The following is a 7,361-nucleotide window of genomic DNA, read 5'->3' as shown; positions in this document are numbered from 1 at the left end:
CACCAGAGTCCTTCGAAAGTGTGAGGCACACAAGAATCCCAACCCATGCGCTTGCACATGGGTTGGGATGCTTGCGAGCCTCTCACGGCGGTGCCACTTTTCGAAGGACTTCTGTAGGGAGGCAGTGCCTCACCTGACTCCCCAACCACCGCATGTCATTGAGAGCCCTTATGAAACTGCAGATATGAAAGAGCCCTGCTGACCCATTCAGACCTCAGGTTCATCTTGTCCAGCCTCCTGTTCCTACTAATGCTTCTAGGAAGCCCTTCACCTACCCTCACTCCCTAGCAACCAATATTCAGTGGTAGACTGCCTCTTGTCATGGAGGTTCCATTTACCATACTAAAGAATAACTTTGCTGAATAATGTCTCCTTTCCCATGGTGGCCCAAAGCCCACAAGCAAGGCATGAAGGCAATAGCCCTAACAGGGCTGCTGCTTCCCAGCAACGGGTCTAGAGACGTATACTATATTCAAGAACAAAAAAAGCGGCCCTGCTAGATCAGACCGAAGACTCACCTGATCTAGCATCTGGTTTTCAACAGTGATCAGTCTCATATACTTCCAAGCATGGTGTGAAGGAAGGAGTCCTATCCTGTTGCTTGGCCTCAGTACTGGCAATCAGAGGTTGACTGCCTATACATGGAGGTTCCATGCAGTGACCAAGAGTCTATAAATCCTATCAGGTTCTGGTTAGTGGTCAGGTGACTGTCTGGAAATTCCATGAATGTGGCCCTGAATTCCATAATTGAAGAATGGCGGAATATAAATATAATCAAATCAAGCATTGACAGACCTTTCCTCCTCTGAACAACTCCAATACTTAAAATTCATTTTAAATAACCAGATTCATCTCTCAAAACATATACCTACTGTGTATATATACACATATACACTTATACCTACGGTGTTTTCAACAAAGACAGTGTGTGTGTACTTTGTTCTCATCTTCTTGCTTTTGGGCTGTTCCAAAAGCTATTTTATATTAACTTCTTTTTTTAGGGCCTCCTTTTTCACAAAACCAACAAAACAACTACGAAAGCACGTCAAGAAGCATTGTGAGTGCCATGGCAAAATAATTTCCTTTTTTTGAGGAGGGTATAATAAAGTACCCTCTGTTTTTGGCATGCCAGACTCCCACTGCTTCTCCGCCTTCTCCAAAGCTGACGGTATTTTTGGCTCCCAACAGAACATCTATTTCCAGAATGGTGGGATGCAGTGTGAGTGGAACTGAGATACTGGGGAAGGAATAACTTTGGGCTTATGGTTCTGAGGAAGGATTACTCTGTTCCCCTCTTCCCACAAAATCCCCACTTCTTGAAATGCAAGCAACATCTATGGAGCAAAAACCACACCCTAAACAAGAGGGTACTAGTCTGCCTGCAACATTTCCCATAAAACACACTCATGTTTCTGTGTCAGGACTTGTTTAATCAGAAACACAGAAAATTATAATGTGGAAGTGCCTCAGTATTCCTGGCTCTAAGACGTGACTATTTTTTTTCCTCCTCCCAGTGTTCTTCCCTCTCTGCTTAAAAATAAGAGTAGCATTTATATGATTGAGGTATGTGCATATATAACGTTCACATACTTCCCTGCTGCATCAGATCAAAGACCCAACCAGTTTGGTATCTCAGTTTCCTGAGAGGCATTCCCCAGCCAACTGGTACTTGGAGGTAGACTATCTCTGAACATGGAGGTTCTACACAGCTACCATCACCTGACAGCTGTCGAGAGACCTATCATCCTCTATGGACTGGTCTTGTTCCCTCTGAAAACTTCCAAGCCTGTGGCAGTGAATTGCCTAAATTTATACAGCGAGGTTAGTGTCTTCTGTGCTATGTCTACTGACAATTTCATTGAATGACTTCTAGTCTAAGAGAGAGAGAGAGATGTATCTCTATCCACTTTTCCATGCATTTTACAAACCTCTATCACATTGCTTCTTAATAATCTTTTGCCTAAACTCAAAAACAGCAAATGCTTTCAGCTTTCCCCATGGGGAAGTTGCTTCAGATTTCTGATCATTTGGTCTGCCCATTTCTGTGTCTTTTTCAGCTCTCTGATATCTTTTTTGAGGTGGGGAGACCAGAACTGTATCTCTTATTCCAAATATGGCCACTCTGTAGATGTGTACAGAAGCAGATGTGTACAATATGTGGAGTTTTATTTTCAGTTCCTATCCTCATCATCCCTAGCATGGAATGTGCCTTTTGGACAGCTGCTGCACACTGATGATTTCAAAGAGCCGTGAAAAAACAAACACACCCACAAACTGAAAACGTTTGCAGATCTGTTTTGGGGACTGGGGAACAGAATTTGCAGTTGGTGATGTTATAGTCACTGGCCTATAAGTGCCCTTCATAGTCTGCTTTTTTTTCCCATGCCAAAAACTCACTCAGTTGATTTGGGAAAGCTCACCAAGGGAGAGAGGAAGGATGCAGTTCTAGTTTAGCCCTAAAGAGAAACTTTACAGTAAATAAGAGAAGGTGAGAGAGCTGTCAACAACACTACCTCCTTCTGCAGTTAAAGTTTGTTCAAGTTCACACCAGTCACTTTCCTCCTTTACACTTTGTTTGCCTTGATCTCTGGACCATGTGAGATCATGGCCATAAAGTGACATTTATGGCTCAGAAGGGCCTTGATCATCGTGAGCAAAAAGTCAGACAATGTAGGGAAATGGATCTGAGCTCATTGCCAACCAGTAGAGTTGTAGCTTTTCATCAGAAAGGACATTTATTGATCTATTTATTTCACATATCAGGGTCAAGGTGGCCCAACACCTGAGACAATTGTGTTACCCAGTGCTACAATTCCTCCTAGACCCCAGTAAGATTTTTGTTACAAACCCTCTTTCCATTTTATGCTTTTACATACACATCAGTTTCAAAATAACACCATTAGCTCTGTTGGCCCATCTAATTCACTATCCTCATTTTCACTGAAGCTAACCTGATGCCTACCATATGGGCAAGATGGGAACAGCCTGTTGCACTGTTGTCAGCCAAGCAACTGGTCTTTGAAAGTAAACTGCCTCTGAATGTGGAAGCTCTGTTAAGCTATCATGGCTAGCAGCCAGTGAGATGCTGAACATGCCTAACCTTTTAAAACCATTTAAAACTACATGTCATCGTGCACCTTGGGGCAGTGAGTTCTGTAAGGTCCTCACATTCATTTATTTATGTATTTAAAAGATTTATATCCTCCCCTTCCTCCTGAATATCAAGGTGTCCAGGGCTGCCTTTAACAAAGGCTTGTCCTGCCATGAGGCCAACTGAAGTAATTCTCTCAGGTTGCAATCCAATCCACACTTTCCTGGAAGTAAGCCCCACTGAACACAATGGGACTTACTTCTGAGTAGATATGCATAGGACTGTGCTGTCCAGCCACAGATTGGCAGGGTTGCCTACTTCTGTCTTCCGCTGGGCACTTCCCTCTCCACTTGCCTACACCTGGAGGAGCAGAGGCTGGCACCTCACCCAGTAATTTGGCACACTGCCTCGGGTGCCAGGGGGTCTTGGGCAGGCCCTGCTTTCAACAGTAAATTCAAATACAACAATCACAATAACAGCAGCGATCAGCATTCAAAGCAATCCGTACAGATGCAACACAAAAGCAGTAGCCAGCAAAACACAACACCTGACAGAAAACAGCAGAGCAGATAACTAACCAAAAAGGGGGGGGGGAGAGAATATAAAAAGGTCCTCTCTTGTTGACCTTTCCTGGTGTCAGTTATGATTGTTGAAATGTGATACTTAAAGTCAGTGGAGTCGTACTAATTTACACCAAGTGGGGATGAGTTTTGTTTCTTGTTTTTGGCTGGGATGTGCTACTACGGTTTTCATCCTACAACCACTTTCCTCAGATCTGTAGCCCCACTGAACACAATGAGAATTGCTTTCAAGTCAACGTGTAGTTCTAGTATTAGGAGAGAGCGAGGAAGGCCCCCCTGCACCTCTCTCATGCACACATAATTTTATACATCTCTATCACGTCCCCTCTTACTATCATTTTTTTGTAAACTAAAAAGCCCCAAACACTTTTGCCTTCATCTCCTGATCATCTGCATTGCCCTTTTGAGCATTCTTTCCCATTCTAGGACAGCATTTCTCAACATGTGCCCCCTTGCTGTACCACTTTATACAGTCCACCTACTGGAAGCACCACCGAAAGTAACTGGTAATGTCAGACATGGCAACAAACACATGTGATGCAACAAACACATTGCAGGTAAGAGGCTCAGGGTTGATGGGAGGGCTTTTTTGAGCATGCAGAAAGTGCACGCTGAAGCCCTGCCCGCCAGTGACGTAACAAGGCCATTTGGCATCCAGGGCCTATATATTTTTGGCACTCCACCCATGAAAAGATTATTTTCATTCATTGTCACGACATGAACTGAATAATAATAATGGCCAGAGAAGACCTTCAGACAGTCAACTTTCTCTTGTATTGAATATTGTATACATGCAATCTCATATTTTACTAAACTGTGATTGTTACTCTGATTTACGGAGCCACGACTTATACCCTTTTTAAAAGTCATTAAACGGATCTGAAACTGACACAGTTAGACTGTTACTAACCGGCAGGAATGAGATTTTAACAACCAACATGGCAGAGTACATTCACTGTATTTATACAAGAATTATCTCAAGAAGTTGAGTCTAATTAACGTACACAGATATTTTTCTAACACCCTGGTTTTATTGTTTATGCCAATAAAGGTTTTTGATTTGATCTGTATACATACAACATATGGGCTAACTTTATAAGTTTGTATATTTATCTATTTATATATAACTTGTAACTTCAAATATATAATACCACCAATAGACATACTTTTCTTGTGGGCAGCTGCAGTCAGTGCTAGCCAAATCACTTCTGCAGCCAGGGACACTCCCGCCACCATTAACATCTTAGGGTGGCCTCTCGATACTCCCCTGCAGCTTGGCACCTGGGGCCAGGGGGGGCAGCCACCCTTTTCTGCTGCCCGCGGAGCTGAGCCTCCTACTACTGTTAGTCACGTTGCATTGCTGGTCTCACTGCCAGGCGGCAGGGATCTGAGAGGTCCTCAGTGCTGTAAGGACTATTGGATCCCACCTCAAGTACCATCAGTGGTACAGGTACCACATGTTGAAAAATTCTGCTTTAGGATATCAATTATTATCTATAATAGCTCGTAATTAGAGAAGAGGATGGGAAATAAATTGTTTGCCATTGGGACATTGGAAAAAAAGATAATGCACCTTGAGTACATCAAAACAAAAAGAAAAATCAACCACCCAAGAAGCCAAAGTATTTTTGCAAATCAACACACACACACATCCCACATTACACAAAGGATTTTAATTGCACTAAGCTCCCTGGAGGGACAAATTTACTTACAGTTCACTTGGCCGTTTCAAGGAGGCATCTAGGGAAGGTTTGTCACTGTCCATCTTTCACTTCTGTTGCCGGGAAAAGTCCACCTGCTTTGTTCCACCTCCCAGCCTGGTTTCTGATCCTACTTGGCAGCTGTTTTATAAACAGGCAGAGTGGGAAAAGTCCAAAGCTCAGCCTGGGATTTCACCGGCTGCAGGCAAACCAGGAAACCGGCAGTGGTGGTGATGGCTAGGGGGAGCTGAAGAGGGCCCCTGGAAAGAGGAGAGCATCGCCCCCACCATGCCAGAGTTACTTGGAAACTCACATCCTTCAAACAGTTACCACGGTGACAGCAGGCGACTCCTCTGCTGCCCAGGAGGTAACGTGCCCTTGCAAACCGCCAGCTCAGTTGTCGTTGCCAACAGCGATGCAACACCTATATACTTGGTGCCATCCTTGTGTCCCCCCCCGACACCGCACAACTCTCCCCCCCACACAGACGCTTGCACAACCCCAAAAGGCACAGAAACATTACGCAGAGATTGTCGGCTGCCGAATCTGTTTGTACGTCTGAACCATTCAAGGTGCAGCTGAAGCCCTCTCTATTCCATTTAAAAATGGTGCGCAAGAAAAAGCATTCTGGCAGCCAGTGTGTTACATAAATTGGGCGGCTTCAACTATGACTGCAGCATTAGCACTACAGGGATCCATGGCCCTGGTGGTGCTATACCAGCCTGTCACTAACTGCACATGTGGCAGCGAGGGCCTGATTTAAACCTTATGCTGCATTCAAGGACTGCAGCATAGGTATCTTTTCCCTGCACACATTTGGTTTCATAAATAGGGTTGCCAACTCTCTGGAGTTCCCAGTTCTCTTGAAAGTGACCACTGAAAGCAAGTCTGGCAATTTTAACAGGACCTCCAGGAGTTGCCAACATTACACCATGTTGGGAAAAGCCAAAAATCTCCAGGAATGGCTTCAGTCAGAGGCAGCGACTGCTCAGTGGCACCAGAAAGTCCCAGGCATCTCCAGGTAGGGCTGGGAAGATCTCCCTCTACAGTCCTGGAGAACTGCTGCCAGCAGTGCTGGCCCGCCCATGAGGCCAACTGAAGTGATTGCATCAGGCAGGTCACTGGTGGAGGTGACCACTTCTGTCTGCTCACTCACTTGCACTCCTCCTCCCTAGATTGTAAAAGGAAGGGGGGGCGGAGTGGAAGAACAAAAGTGAAGAAGAGAGTGGTGGGCTACAGCACCTCTCCTTTCCTCCAAGAATGTAAGAAGAGCCCTGCTGGATCAGGCCAAAGGCCCATCTAGTCCAGCTTCCTGAATCTCACACAGGCCCACCAAGTGCTTCAGGGAGCACACAAGGCAACAAGATACAACCTGTGTCCTGGTGCTTTCCCTGGCATTCTGAGGAAGCCTACTTCTAAAATCAGGAACTTGCACATACCTACCACGACTTGTAACCCATGATGGACTTTTCCTCCAGATATTTGTCTAATCCCCTCTTAAAGGCTTCTAGGCAAGATGCCATCACCACTTCCTGAGGCAGGGAGTAAATCTTTCTACTACTTTTCCTTTTCTAATCCATCTCCTCCTCCTTCTTCTTAACTGGGGGGGAGAGAAGGAGCAGAGGCTGACACATCATCAGGTAAGGCATGCCACTTCAGGTGCCAGGAGGTCTTGGGCTGGTTCTGACTGTCAGGTTAGACAGTACTGAGTTAGATGGACCAATGTTGCAAGTTTGTAGAAGGTAATTTCATTATGTTCATCAGAAATTACCATGGTAGAACATCTCCTTGGTATGCAGAAAGTTCCAGGTTCATATCTTGGTACCTCTAGTTGGGAAGATCTGTTGAGAAAGACCTCTCTCTCTCTCTGCCTGAGAAATTGAGAAGTCACTGACAGGCCAGTGATCCTAGAAACCAGCAGCCTCAGGCTTTGTTTTGGAAGCATTTTAATCAACACGTATTTGCTCACCATTAAGGGGGGAAAAGACA

This window comes from Tiliqua scincoides, chromosome 8, assembly GCF_035046505.1.
Source record: "Tiliqua scincoides isolate rTilSci1 chromosome 8, rTilSci1.hap2, whole genome shotgun sequence".
NCBI classification, from domain to species: domain Eukaryota; kingdom Metazoa; phylum Chordata; class Lepidosauria; order Squamata; family Scincidae; genus Tiliqua; species Tiliqua scincoides.
The sequence above is the reverse complement of the archived record's forward strand: the minus strand, read 5'-3'. Positions refer to the sequence as shown.